This window comes from Sus scrofa, chromosome 7, assembly GCF_054392235.1.
Source record: "Sus scrofa isolate SSC_HxYL_T2T_F1_AM1 chromosome 7, Sscrofa_HxYL_maternal_Yorkshire_Landrace_v2.0, whole genome shotgun sequence".
Classification (NCBI taxonomy): Eukaryota; Metazoa; Chordata; class Mammalia; order Artiodactyla; family Suidae; genus Sus; species Sus scrofa.
The window spans coordinates 68,138,329-68,153,957 of record NC_139389.1 but is presented as its reverse complement, the minus strand read 5'-3'; the positions used below and the strand labels follow the sequence as shown (position 1 = coordinate 68,153,957).

Genomic DNA, 15,629 nt, shown 5'->3' with positions numbered 1-15,629 from the left:
ACTAGAACCCAGGCCTCCTGCTCCTCAGCTGAGTCAGTGTAGACAAGATAACCAGATACTCTGCGTCAGTGTAGACCACTAGATCACCAAGGGCAAAAGAATCCATTCTGGAATAAAACTTACACTGTGGAGAGGCAAGATAAGCCCTGCCTAAGTGCATAAGCCTGCCACATGCTAGATGCTGTACCGGACACAGCACGGAACCTTGTTTAAGACTCACAGCTACCCACTGGGTTCATTATCCTCAGTTCCACACTATGGGTGGGTGGAGGAACAGAGGCATGGGCATCTTTTCCAAATCACCCAGGAGGAAAGGCAGAGCCGGGGTCTGAACACAAGTCTCTCGGCAAAGCTCTGGATCTTCCAGCCACCACCTGGCAACCCCAGGCAACTGTGCATGACAGAAGCTCTGGGCCAGAGAGGGAACAGCCATGCAGGCAGGGCAGCAGTGAGGGTCCTACTGCCAGCCCCTACTTCAGTTTGGTTTTCACATTGCCTCTCCCCGTGCCAGGGTCTGGCACCTCTGGGAATTGGTTCCCAGCATAACAACACCAGCTGTGGTTCAGTAACAGCAAGAGCTTTTACTATTACTTCCATCTGCTTCTACTCCAAGTGCTAGAGTTTCTGCACTAAGCACTTAACATACACATACACACACACACACACACACACACGTGCACTCTACCTATACTATCTGCTGACTCTTCAAAACAAACCTTTGAGGTATATTTGTTAAATTCCCATTTTGTAGATAAGAAAACTTAGTTTCCAAGGAGTAAAGTAACTTTCCAGTCCATCTGCGAAAGCTTATATAGTCTATACCACCAAAGGGTTTCGGTAGAAAGAAAGACATCTTTCCAATAGTGGGAGCTGTCTGAGAGTGACGTGACTGGCTCTGGAGGGGGTGAGGCCCCATCAATTAAGCTTTTCTTGGTGTGCTGGGGGGAGGTTGTGCACACAAAAAAATACTATTTGTAGTCACTTTTTCTTTTTTGGCTGCACCTGCAGCATATGGAAATTCCCCAGGCCAGGGATCGAACCTGCACCACAGCAGTGACCCAAGCCACAGCAGTGACAACGCCAGATTCTTAATCACTAGGCTACCAGGGAACTCCTACAGTTACCTTTTAAAAATTAATATTTAATTTACTAAGGACGCACACTTGAAAATATAGCTTTTCTTCAAGTTCCACTTACCGATCTGATTGTTCCATTTGTAAATGTAATAAGAACAAGACCTTCACTTTTTCTTCAATTAAAGTTCAATTAACTCAAGTTGAAACAACTAAACCTCCTTAAACAATCAGTGCCATTTACAAGTTAATTAAATTTGCTTAAACAATTTCAACTATACTTGAACATTTCATATATTTGATTTTCCCAAGTAACTTACAAGTCTAATTGAACAAGCAAAACCTTTGCATTGGGTACTGGGAAAAACTGTGGTAAGTCTGAAAAAATAAATTTATAAGTACAATGACTTTCACATCCTCTTAAATATTGCAATACTATTTGCAAAATTAATCCAATTCTCCCATAACTTTCTACTTAAATGTACATGTCTACAGGCTTCTGGTTACAGCTAAGATTGAGTAAGCACAATTCCTCCCCCCCCCCCATTGATTGCAAATAAAAACCCAGGAAGAAGAAAATACAGCACCAAGGACTCTGAAAAATAAATAATTGTAGGGGGATTGGGGAAGGAAACAAATGCTCAAAGAATGACCAATATGAAAGTGAGTTTCCTAGATATTTTTTCCTCCGCTATTTCCTAGCTTAAACTCAAGGCTGTGCAGTGGACACAAATAGAAAGAATTCCAGAGAAACCCTCTCTTTCCTGCCAGAGGACCGCAGACAGAGACCCTGCAGGATAGAGAGTTGGGGGAGGAGCGAGGAGAATCTCAGTTCTTTCTCTTTTACTGTCCAGGGTGTGTCACAAGGGAAACCCCAGTCATGAAGCTATTCTCCTGCAGTGCTGGTGGTGCAGGACCTAAAACTCAGAGGAACTAAGAAAGGGGGCTCCCGTAGGGAGGGGTGGGGGGATTCTGTTAACTTTTTCTCTCTCTTTTATCTTGCTGCTTCACCATCAAGGTAAGCCCAATCCGGGGAAGTGAGCAACAATATGGGGAGGCTGAGAGTTCCTGTTGTGGTTCAGTGGGTTACATATCCAACTAGCATCCATGAAGATGTGGGTTCAATCCCTGGCCTCACACAGTGGGTTAAGGATCCAGCGTTACCATGAGTTGCAGTGTAGGTCACAGATGCAGCTTGGATCTGGCATTGCTGTGGCTGTGGTGCAGGCGGGCAGCTGCAGCTCTGATTCGACTCCTAGCCTGGTAACTTCCATATGCTGTAGGTATGGCCCTAAAAAGCAAAACAAAAACAAACCCCAAACCAAACAACAACAACAATAATAATATGGGGAGGTTAAAACCCCAGGTTTCTAGTCCAAGCATCAGGAAAAGGGCTTCTGGGAGCCAGAGACTGTAAAGGCCATCATAAAGAGCTGCGTAAGGCCACCCCTTATACCTCGCTATAAAGTTCTGGACTCACCCTTGAGCTATGAATTCACAGAACAGACCTGACCCAAAGCAGAAGGCAAGTCAGGCATTATACTCTGAAACAAATAGGACTGATTACATATTATTACACAATATTTAAAATGCCCCAAATTAGTCCACATACAAAGAAGCAGGAAAATCTCAATTGCTCTCAAAGGAAAAGACAATTAGCAGATGCTGGCCTCAAGATGATCCAGATGATGGAATTATCACATGAAGACTCTTATATCACATAACATATGTATCATACAAAGGAGCAGTTAAAAATATAGTCCTTGAGGTAAGGATGAATTATCTTGAAATGAATGGAAAGATAGTAGCTCTCAGGAAAGAAATTGAAACTATAAAAAAGAACCAAATGGAAATTTTATAACTGAAAATTCAATAGCTGAAATGAAAAATTGAAAATGAAAAATGAAAAATTCGCTCTGTGAGGAGTTCCCATCATGGCTCAGTGGTTAATGAATGCGACTAGCATCCATGAGGATACAGGTTCGATCTCTGACCTTGCTCAGTGAATTAGGGATCTGGCGTTGCCATGAGCTGTGGTGTAGGTCGCAGACTTGGCTCAGATCCCATGTTTCTGTGGTTCTGGCATAGGCCGGAGGCAACAGTTCCAATTGGACCCTACACCTGGGAACTCCATATGCCACAGATGTGGCCCTAAAAAGAAAAAAAAATTCACTCTATAAGCTGGATAGCAAAGTGAAGATAAAGAGGAAAGAGTCCATGAACTTGAAAATAGGAATTATCTAATCTGAAAAATAGAAAAAAATGGGAAAAAAAGAATAGAGCTTTGGGGACTTATGGGAAAACATCAAAAGCTATAACATTCATGTCTTTGGATTCCCAGACAGGGAGGAGAAAAGGCTTGGTGCAGAAAAAATATTGAAGAAAGCATGGCTGAAGTTTTTCCAGATTTGGTGAAAAGACATAACTTTATAGATTTAAACAGCTCAGTAAAGCCCCAAAGAAGGATAAATTCAAAGAAAATCTAATCCAAACATATCTTAATCAAACTGCTAAAAAACCAAAGATAAAGAAAATATTTTTGAAAACAGCCAGAGGAAAGCAATTTATTATATAAAGGGGAACAATAATTAAAATCACTACAGATTTCTTATTAGAATATATGAAGGCCAGAAGTCAGGGAACATCTCTAAAGTACTGAAAGAAAAGAACTGTCAACCCAGAATTCTATATCCAGTGAAAATATCTTTTAAAAGGCTAACTAAAGATAATTTTAGTTAAAGGAAAACCAAGAGAATTCATTGCCAGCATGTCAGCTCTAAAAGACATGTTAAAGGAAGTTTTTTAAGATAAAGAAAGGATACCAGAAGGAAACCTGGAAGGTTAGGAATAAAAGAAAAGAAACAAAAACAAAAATAACTGGGTTAATATAATAGACTATTCCCCCCCTTAAGTCCTTTAATGTGTGCATGACTGTTAAAAAAAATCATAACAATAATGATGTTTTCAATGTATAATTATGCACTACTTATAACAACTGCAGCATAAAGGAGGAGGGGAAAAGGACCTATTGGCTCCATGGTTTATATATGTCACTTGAAGTGGTAAAGTATTAATTCTAAGTAGATCATGAAGAGTTAGGAATGTATGTTATAATCCCTAGAACAATCACTTTAAAAAACTATACAGAAAGCTGTCAGATAAATAAAAATGGAATACTAAAACAACATGCAAATATCCAGGAGAAAGCAAAAATGGAAAAAAAAAGAGGAATGAAAAACAGAGGAGACAAATAAAAACCAAACAACAAAATGGTAGCCTTAAATCCAACCACATCAATAAATCTATTAAACGTAAATGGTTTAAACATAAAATTAAAAGACAGAGATTATCAGGTTCGATTTAAAAAACCAAGACCCAACTATATATCATCTATAAGAAACTCACTTTAAATACTGATAGGTTAGGAATCCTCCTACACTGTTAATTGGTGCAACCACCATGATGGACAGTGTGGAGGTTCTTAAAAAAACTAAATACAGAACCACCATATGATCCAGCAATCCCACTCCTGGGCATATATCCAGAGAAAGCCATAATTTGAAAAGATATGTGCACCCCAGTGTTCACTGCAGCACTATTTACAACAGCCAAGACATAGAAGCAACCTAAATGTCCATTGCAGAGCAATGGATAAAGAAGATGTGGTACATATTTACAATTGAATATTACTGAGCCATAAAAAAGAATGAAATAACGTAACTTGTAGGAACATGGATGGACCTAGAGATTACCATACTGAATGAAGTAAGTCAGACAGAGAATGACAAATATCACATGATATCACTTATATGTGGAATCTAACAAAATGATACAAAAGAACTTATTTATAAAAAAGAAACTCACAGATTTCAAAACCAATCTTATGGTTACCATCGTGGAGGAGTGGGGAGGGAGGAATTAGGAGAATGGGAATAATATATACACACTACTGTATACAATAATTAAAAAGAACCTACTGTATAGTACAGGGAAATCTACTCAATAGTTTGTAATAACCTGTATGGGGAAAAAAGAATGGAGATGATCTGAAAAAATATTGATAGGTTAAAGGTAAAAGGATTAAAAATTATACCTTAAAGTATTATTTTTTAAAGGCTGGAAAGGTTATACAAGTATCAGGGAATGTGGACTCCTAAATAAGTAAACTTACCAGGGATAAAGAGGAATAGTCTATAATGATAAAAAGATCAATTCACCTAGAATTTGTAACAATCCTAAATGTGTATGCATCAAACAATAGAATTTCAAAATACACAAAACAAAAAATTGATAGAACTAAAAGGAGAAACAGACAAATCCAGTTATACTTGGGGACTTGAACACTCATTTTTTTTTAGCAACTGAAAGAAAAGTAGAGAGAATATCAGCAAGGACATAGAAAATTTGAACAACCCCATCAACCAATTCAATCTAGTGGAGATTTGCTGAACACGCCATCACCAAAGGCAGAATGCATTTCCTTTTCAAGTTGCTCATCAATCATTTACTATGGACCATATTCTGGGTCATAAAACAAATCTTAACAAATTTAAAAGAAATGAAATCATACATCATATATTCTCTGACCATGATGGAATCAATCTAGAAATAAATAACAAGGATATCTGGAAGATCCCCCAAATACTAGAAATTAAGCAACACATTTCTAAATAATCCATGGCTTAAAATCCAGGAGGCTAAGGACCTGGTAAACTAGCCCAGAAGGTTTGGTCCAGGAGCCGACACTCTTAGCCACAGGGCACGAGGCCTCTCAAAGTTTTTCAAAACCTTGATTGCCAGACTAAGGGATTTGGAATTTATACTGTATTTAATGAATAAGCATTTAAGGATTTTCACACTTGAGGCACATTTTTGCCGATAGATGGAGTTGGAGTATGGGTTGGGGCAGGAAATATCTGCTTTCTCTCCCACCAGAGAGATAAAGAAAAAGGAAAGAATTTGGATTTTTCCCGATGTCTGAAATGAGACATTTTAGAAGTAGGGCCCACCCTTCCTTTTTTGAAGAGGTTATTTTCACAGTCTTTCTGGGGTCTGCATGTGAACTGGCAGCTCCAGAGGCAGGAGCATGCCTCTGCCATCAGATAGGGGACTTTGAGGACAAAGGCCATGTAACCCCATAAGGATGGGGGGTTTCCCAAGAGTTAACCACCTTGTGGCTCTGGACAAGGGTACTCATCCTTTCTGTGCCTCCATTTCTCATCTGTACAGTGAGGATAATATCAGTTCCCACAGATTGGGCCATGACCTTGGGCTGAGCTGCCTGAAGAAAAGGCTGAATGTGGAATTTGGTCTTCTGGCTCCTGGTAGTTGCTGCAGGACCTTGGCTGGGAGGGGGTATCTCTAGCTTGCAGGGAGACTTGGGGATATCTCAGCATGACAGGGAGTCGGACTCTTGCCTCCATGGGCCTGGAGTCGGGGAGGGGAGGGCACATAACACAGCCTCTGCCGAGACTTTGATCAACAGCCATGACAGGGAAGGCTTCTGTTTTCTTTGAAGCAGCAGAAGGATCAATCCTCCTTCTTATCTCGGCCTCACTGCGAATCAGTACCACGTGCTTCTGCAGCTGCTGCTGCCGCTCCCAAAGAAGACTAGAGCAGGAGGCAATGTGGACCCAGGCCTGCCACCTCCCCTCAGCTCCCAATCCACCCCCAGCGTGAGAGGGATGAGCAGAACCTGGCACTTTCTGGCCTTTGCCTGGCCCTGCCTCAAAAGGAAGGAGAAGGAAAAAGAACGTCTACTCCAGAAAGTAAGAGCTTCCTCGACTCCTTCATTAAACTTTCACAAGGGTCCCTCCTCACCTGTGCATCCTCTTCTTTTCTTGAAAGCTAGACTTGAAAACATCACATTTTGCCGAGATCTAAACACACGAGGACAGGAAGCAAAAGGCTGAGTTCTACTTATGGGGGAGCCTTTGATTTGCTGTGTGACCTTGAGCAAGTTACTGCCCCACTCTGGAGCTTAATTTCTCTACCTATGAAGTAGAGTTCCTGTAAATGTTTTTTGGTACTCAGTTTAAAATCCTGAGGTTGAGCCCAACTCGGCCCAGGTCAGGATGCGATACAGGTTCAGATTGCAGAGCTGTCTTTCTCAGATCCCGTCACAGAAGGATTGCCCCATAACCCTGAGGGCCTCCAAGTCCTCGGCCAAATGTGTTTCTGTGTAATCCCATCAGTGGAAAGAGCTGCTTTGCCAGCAAAGCAGTATCCTGAGTCTGTGGGCTCTGCCGGTAAGGGGCAGGAACAATTCCTGTGACAGCGAGGGCCCCAGCTGCTCAAGGACTACAGAAGGCAGAGAAACTTTCAGGCTCTGCCCCTGGAAGGCTGGGGGAAGAAGGGAGTGGGGCACGGGGCAGGGGTAGGAGGGGGAACGTCCTGGGACCTTCTGCCTCCAGATGCTTATAATAACACCAGGTTGATGAATTCAGGTTCGAGGCGGGAAGCCTCTTCTGCCCTCTTACCCCACGCAGGTGCAGCCCTTCTCTGCTGGGCTAGTGAAAGAGCTAAATTAATTAAGATTCTCTACTCATATTCTGCCCCCAGAGCAGGCCTCAAAGACAGAGAACAGAGGCTGCAGGAGTTCTGATCCTCCAACCAGGACCCATGAGCTGACGTTGGCTGTTTCAGGCATCAGCCAGCTGCCTCCTTTTGAGAATCTCAGTAATAAGCTTCCTGTATATGGTCTCCAGATCATGGGCTTACACGTCAGGTCAGAGCCAGCCATTTTAGAGTCTCCCAGGGTCTAGAGAATAGGATTGTTCCAGAAAAGAGAAAGAAGAGGGAATGAGGCGGGAAGGGAAAAATGACTGGCCTCCCTGCTTTGTGAGGGGCTGGTGTGGGTTGGGCCAGAGCAGAGACCTGCTCTCTGCCTCCAGGACTCGGGCCATCGCTGCTCACTGCGTCCCCTTCTGTCATTCTGGGTGCCTGGGCTCCTGCTCGGCCCTGTCCCCCATGAATTCTGCCCTCCAGGAAGTCTCCAGCGTCAGCTCTTTGCTCATGGCTGCCTCCATTGACCTCCTCAGCTTGGGCTCCCTCTGCTGCCAGGGCTGATGTGACCCAGAGGTGCCACCCTGGCATCCTGCCCAGGTGTGTGCACCTGCGGGCATGGGTGTGTTTGTGTATGGGTGCGTGCACATACACACACACGTGTGCTTTGTAGTACACACGTGAGGTGGCAATTCTGGCATGAAAGTGAGGTGGCCTGGATTGGCTCTGTGCTATGTTCAGGGAAGCCTGTGGCTGTGCATGTGTGGGGTATATGTCCTTAGTGTGGTTGTGGGCATGTTGATGGGGCTATTTGTGTTTCTGTGGGTCTGAATATGTGGGAGAGTGAACACTGAAGCCTGTGGCCCTGCATTATCGGGATGCTCATATAGTCCCGAATCTGAGGAATGTTGTGCCTCGTTTTGGATTTCGTGTAGGAGAATGAGTGACAGGTGTGAACTCACGAGGGGTGAGTGTGCAGCTAAAAAGCACCAATGTAGGGATCTCTCTGCCCAAGGACAACACGGGCTGGGCATCCGTGGGCCTTTGAGCATCTTGGTCATTTCTCCTTTGGCTGGTGGAGACTCCTGCTGGCTCTGGACTTACTGCCTCTTCTGTCCAGAGGGCTAGCTGGAGCTTCTTTTTTTTTTTTTCTTTAATACCCACACCCGCAGCACATGGAGGTTCCTGGGCCAGGGATTGAATCTGAGCCACAGCTTCGACCTATGCTGTACCCGCAGCAACACTGGATCCTTTAAGCCACTGTGCCAGGCCAGGGATTGAAACTGCATCTCCGCAGCAACCCGAGCTGCTGCAATCAGGTTCTTAACCCACTGTGCCACAGTGGGAACTCCCAAGCTGGGCCTTTGACCAAACATCCCATCTGAGGTCAAGGGTCAGCAGTGAAATCAGTGATCCCAGATGTCCCTATGGTTCTTGATGTCTGGCCCAGGTGGTCACACCAGGTGAGAGAGGTAGATTGAGGCTGCGGGGTCCTAGCAGAGAGTTTCTTGGGAGGTTCAAGATGAGCCTGGATGTGCTCTGGGGCAAATAACACCAGCACAGACAACTGCTCAGCCTGTGCTGGACACGGTGCCAAACACTTTAGAGACATACAACCTCACAGCAATACTCTGAAGTAAATATTGTTCCCCCATTTTACAGGTGAGGAGACTGAGCTTGGGAAATGAAATACTTGTTTTGGGTTACACAGCAAGTGGGTTTTATGACTGGGATCTGAACCTAGGTCTGTTTGACTCTAAAACTCATGCTCCTGTCTCCCCATTCTTACCTATGAATTATCCTAGAAAGACGGGAAATGGGCCCTCACTTCTCCCCAAACTCACAGATAAGCCTTCGTTTCACAAAAGGAGCTTTATATACTTGGATTTAAGATTCATGAGTCCTGATGGGGAGAACGGAAGGGGAGACTGGCAGAGGAAATAATGGGTCCTCACATAGAGAAGGCCCTGGAGCTGTTGGAAAAAGAAACCCCTCTAAGCTTTGATGGGGTGACCGAGTTAGATTTATAGGCCTTGGTCCCCATTGCTGTTCCTGGAGGTCAGAGTGTGTGAGGTTCCCACGGCTTGCTCATGTGGCGTCTGTGGGAGGCCTGCTTTGCAGGCACCTTAGGGACCAGGATGCTGGGATGTGGAGCAGCTGGATACACACGGCTGCTCTTGCCTGCTCTGGGAGATGCTGCCCATTCCCTTCTTTCTTGGATTTGAGTTGCAGGGGAAAACTGCATTCTTTTTTCATTAAAAATTCATTTTGGAACACATAGCCTTCAGAGAGGTAATTAGCCACAGTATTTCTCTCCATTAGCGGTCCCTGGAGTTTGCTGGAATTCCTTGTCCTTTTTCCTCCCCATTTCACTCTTTCCATCTGCTTCATATGTGAGGTTGTAACACTTCCCCGCTCCCTGTCCCAACCACCACCACGCACTCCATTTTTGGATTGAATAACTGTTTTAAAGTCTGGACAAGGAGTTCTCCCCACTGGGCTATGGGATCACAGTCCCCTGAGCCAGCAAGGGGTTCAAAGATGTTCACTTCTGCCAACAGGACGAGGGAGGCAGCTTGATGGGACACAGAGCTGGCCTGGCTGGTAGCAAATCGAGGTAGCACTAGTAGGTTCCTGGCCCCCCACTTACTAGCTGGGTGTCAAGCAAGTAACTTCTGTTGCCCTCACCAGGGTGGTCAACGTTGCCCTGACATCTATAAAGCACCTCCCCTGGGGTATACAGCCAGTGCCCTATAAAAGGCAGCTATGGTTGGGATGTCCAGGGACAAGAGGGGGCTTCTGGGGACAGAATGAGCAGTAGACAGGTCAGCATGAAAGATGCAGCCTAGTCTCATTGAGAATCAGAGTCATGTGCTCTGTGGTACCCCACGGCTGGGGGGCAGGAGTCAGAACCAGGATGAGGACCCCCTAAGAGGCAAGACCCCTTCAGAGCAGAAGGGAGCTCATGGAGGCTCAGCCATCCAGGGCTGAGTGCCTCTCTTTTGCTGACTGTGGCAGCTTCTACCCAAAGTTTCTCCTATGAGTTATTCCTGGTATGCATGACAGCTGGATTGAAGGTGACAGAGGTGTCATCTTCAACTGATGAGCGGGAGGTGTGGAGCAAGTGGGGGCTCCCCAAGATGATGGCAACAGCCCCAAAGGCACATAACCCCGTGGCGCTCCAATTAGCTCGAGGGACTTCAGGTGGCCAGGCTGGTTATTGCTCTGGGGGAATGGCAACACCACATGCTCAGAAGACAGCTGTCTCCACTCCCAGCCCCTCATCCCTCTGCTTCCCTCCTGTTAGTGACACATGACGTGCAGCTGTCTCCAGCACTGTCAGAAATACCCTGCTCCGTGGGGACGGGGGCAGAAATCCTGCTGCGGAAAATCTAAACTTATCCCGGTTCCCTAAAACGAGGGGCGAAGAGAAAAGATTGTGGCATTCTGCAGGGGAATCAAGTCAGAATGCATGTGATTATACCAAGAACTGGCATGCCCCAGACTAGATAGCCATGAGTAGGCGTCCTTTGGAGGAGGATACCTGGTAACTCTTACAGGGATCTTGTGCAAACACATTTCACGGAGCTATGTCGTGTTGCCCTGACAGGAAGGGAACAGGAGTGAGCTTGGTTTCAGATGCTGGCCTCACCCCGCTTTCATAGTAACCATGATCCTCAGACTCCTGGAGAAAGGCAGAGAAACAGAAACCGTCTGGCTGGCAAGATCTTTGAACTTGGGCACTGATGTTCCTGCAAGCCTCGTGGAAGCCAGCGGCATCTTGACTCAAGTCTAGTTCACAGAGATTTTTACAGACGCCTCCTAGGTCTTGGTAATACGAATGGTGAGGCTGAGGCTCACAGCCCCTCCCGTGCCCTGGGCTTCCAGCCCCGGCCCAGCTCCTTACACTGGCTACTTCACGTACCCTCCCGTTCCAGGAAAGTCTTCTCAGCCTCCCGCCCCAGGACCTATGAGGATTCTGAAACTCAGAAAGAGTAAGAGATGCTGGCAAGCAAATGGCACCTGCTACCACCTCCAGGGAAGGAGTCCCCCTGCGTGGGGGAAAACAAATAGCACAGCAGTACCTGCCACCAGCACCTCAGAATGTCACTCCACGTTTGCAGGTGTCAGGGTCGCCCAGAAGGATGGGACTCATGCAGGCCCTGGAGGGAACAGCACTTTACCCACACCCAGAAGAGTCAGAGCAGGGATCAGCTTCAGTTAAAGGTATTGTTCCCCCAGGGCCACAAAGACCACACACACACATACACACACACACCCCTGCTGCCGCTGGGAAGAGACAGGTTGTTGGCCAGGTGCCAGAAGACATGCACACTCAAGCAGAACAAAGGAGCATATACCAAATCTGGAACTGGGAAAGACACCCCCTACGGGGCGATAAATCCAGAGCAGAATGCAAGGGCTCCCTACCTTGTGCCAAGGAAGGGTTCCAGGCCCAAGGCCCACTCTTACGTGGCCAAGCAGGGGTGGGAAAACAATGCATGAGCCAGTCTATCCCAACAGGTGGGACCAAGTTCACACAGTGGGTGGGTGGCAGGATCGAGATTTGAACCTGGGTGTTTCTGGCATCAAAGCCCATGAGCTTCTCATGGCATGAACACTGTGTGTCCAAGATGAGAGTGCACCCCCCGGGCACCTCCACCTCTCACCATGTCCACATGGGAGACTGAGGTGTATTTCCACAGAGGTTCCCCTGCCTACTCCTGTTTGAAAAACTCAGGGAAACTGTACTACTAATTGCAAATAAATATGCAGTGAGGAGAGGGCACAGATCAATAGGCTCTGGTGGGGAGGGCATCTACCTAAGAGACCCCACAGCGACTCCCACTTCCATGTCTGCCCTCTCGCCTTCCCACAGAGGGTCACTGGTCAGCCAGAGTCCTCAGGGGAAAGATGGGCTGTAGGTTGTGCTCCCTCCTAGGAATTTTTTTTTTTTTTTCCCATTTCTGGCCACCCCGTGGCATATGGAGCTCCTGAGCCAGGGATCAGATCCGAGCCGCAGTCACCACCTAAGCTGCAGCTGCAGCAATGCCAGATCTTTAACCCACTGTGCCAGGCCGGGGACTGAACCTGCATCCATCCCAGTGCTCCCAAGCTGCTGTGCCCCAGTGGGAGCTCCTCCCTCGGAATTCTTTAATGCAAATTATTTTTTTTCACGTAAATATTTTTATGCTCATTTTAATTTTATTAAGTTTTACATTTTTTTTTTTTGTCTTTTGTCTTTTTAGGGCCGCATCCATGGCATATGGATGTTCCCAGGCTAGAGGTCAAATTGGAGCTGTAACCGCAGACCTACACCACAGCTCACAGCAACGCCACATCCTTAACCCACTGAGCAAGGCCAGGGATCGAACCCACAACTTCATGGCTACTAGTTGGGTTTGTTAACCACTGAGCTACGACAGGAACTCCAAGTTTTACATTTTATATTACAGATGGAGATCTGAGACACAGAAAGATTAGGAAAAATTTCCCAAAGTCATGAAGGTATTACTTAAAGCAAGGAAGTCAAGATTTCACAATCTACTTAGTATTCCTTCACTGTAGGTATGTATATGTATATACATATGTATGTATAAATTATACATGTATAATACATATACATTTTAAAGTATATACACAGATACATTTTAAATATATATAAACTATAATTCAATAAAACTTTAAAAAAATCAAACCATAATGGGAAAGAATATGCAAAAAGAATATACAGGTATACTGAGTCACTTTGCTGTACAGCAGAAATGAACACAACACTGTAAATATACTGTACTTCAATAAAAGTAAAAAATATTTGAGTATGATTATATTATTCAGAATTATATTGTAGTGTGCTTAATTTTAACACATAATAAAGATATTTCTACATCAGCACATTGCGTTTTATCTTATTTATAGAAATATTTTAATGCAAATTCTAAATCTCTCCAACCTTTGCCCACACTCTCATACCACAAAGAATATTTAAAAACCTGGGTTTTTGTGCCCTGAAGAATCCCTATGTACAGAAATTCAATCAGGGAGGGGGGAAATGCATAAAAGAAAAGAAATACAGGGAGATCTAAAGAATTGGGGCAATTATGCAAATAAATGGACATGGTAAGGACCATTTGGCCCTGGAGAAAGTGAGATTGACAAATGCAAATCCCTTGTAAGGATCAGAAAAAAGGAGGAAAGGGGATCAAAAATCCTTCTTGCTTCAATGCAGGGTCCGGTAATTCTGTCTGAATATTAAGCCTCCATGTGGTTGCTGTGAGGCTTTTGTAATATGACCAAACTTTATTGGCTAATTGGGGGAAGGGTTATTATCTGCAATTTGCAGACAGAGAGTCAGTGGTGAGAGGAAGTTCAGTAGATGATCTATGCACATCGTGTTCATTTTAGAAGCCACGTTGGATGTAGCACTCAGATTTTCCAACTCCCTGGCTGATCCTCAGCTTCTCAGGGCAAAATTACAGTTACTTCTCAGTCGTTGTCGTCATTAATGTAGAGGAACCAAGGCATAAATAATACTAAATGCCTCCCACTCGGGACATTTGCTTTGGAAGACTCAGAACGTAGGCATCCAGAGTTCCCTTTGTGGCACATCAAAAAAGAATCTGACTAGTATCCATGAGGATGAGGGTTTGATCTCTGGCCTCGCTCAGTGGAACAGGGATCCTGCATTGCCATGAGCTGTGGTATAGGTCGCAGTTGTGGCTCGGATCCCACGTTGCTGTGGCTGTAGCTCCAATTTGACCCCTAACCTGGGAATTTCTATATGCCACCAGTGCAGCCCTAAAAAAAGAAGAGGGTAGGCTAGGCATCCTGCCGTTGGAGGCTGCTTCATCCTTATTCTACATCTTTCCTACTCAAAGCTGCTCCTCCTCCTGCTCCATGAAGACCTAGGGGCAGGAGATCCAGGGGAAGAGGCCGTCGCGCTTTCCTAGGTTGGGATGGAATAGTGGAGGGAGGCAGAGAAGAAAGTGTTTTGATTTAAAAGGCTGCCTGCAGGGCCGCAAGCTAGCAGAACAGTAACAGTAAATGAGACAGTGAATTGTGTCCACTGAAGACTTCCATATGGATGCTGATTCATTATGTTAATAAGGATGGGCAAGCCAGAGGTTGACTGTATTCTGATTTCATGGCTGGGGGATCCATGGCTCAGAAGGGGGGAACATCCAAATTTGAGGTCAGAGTCCAAATTCCAGCTCCCAGCTCCTGCTTTCAATTTGGTTGGTCTAATTACTCTCTTCTAATGACTAAGGATGCTATGGAGCCAGATGGCTTTAATGGCTGGGACCTGAGTAGAAATGCAAGTGATGCTTAAGGTGGAGAACTGGTGATGCTGGAGCCAAGAGGAGCCAGCTCCTCAGATTCATTCACAGGTACTGAGCCCTTACCAAGTGCCAGGAGGCGGGCTGGCACTGGGAGGGGAAAGCAGAAAACAATCAGACACTGGCCCCACCTTAAAGGAACTCAGCGTAGGAGGGGAGATGAGGCCTGTATAGAAACCTCGGTAATATATACAGAGAGGAAAGTAAGATGGGGTCTAAGAGAGCTTCATTTACTCTTCTCTTCAATTAAATTATTCATTCAGTCACTCGGGCACAGTCTTCAGTGCTTTGGATATAAAGACAAGGGAAACTGATCTGTATCCCTGGAAACTACCATCCTAATACCTAACCTGAGTCACCCGGGGAGTTTTTCAAAATATAATTCCCCAGTCCACAGCCCAGACATTCTGAACCTGAGTCGGCAAGTGGCACCCAAGAAATCTAAGTCTCCTACTCTAGGTGTTCTCCAGGTTCAGATAGGACAACAAGTAAAGGGAGCTCAGAGGAAGGAGAGCCAGAAGTAAGGAGAAAGACTTCAAGGCCCACCTCTCCCAGGAAGCCCTCCCTGACCAGCTCAGCATGCTGGTCTTCATGTCCTCTGACCCTAACCCCCACTGCACGTCCTCTGTGATTTTTCTGGGAAACAGGGAGGGTTAGTCCCCTTGGTTCTTGGGTGGGTCTTTCCTCTAAAGCTGAGTGCTCCTAGGTTCCAAGG

At 45.4% G+C, this 15,629-nt stretch overlaps 1 long non-coding RNA gene across 1 annotated transcript in view; it reads right to left on the bottom strand.

Moving 5' to 3' along the window:
• LOC110261566 (uncharacterized) overlaps window positions 1-15,629 on the bottom strand; it is a 125,569-nt gene that overhangs the window by 58,943 nt on the left and 50,997 nt on the right. The gene's annotated exons all lie outside the window — the stretch shown is intronic.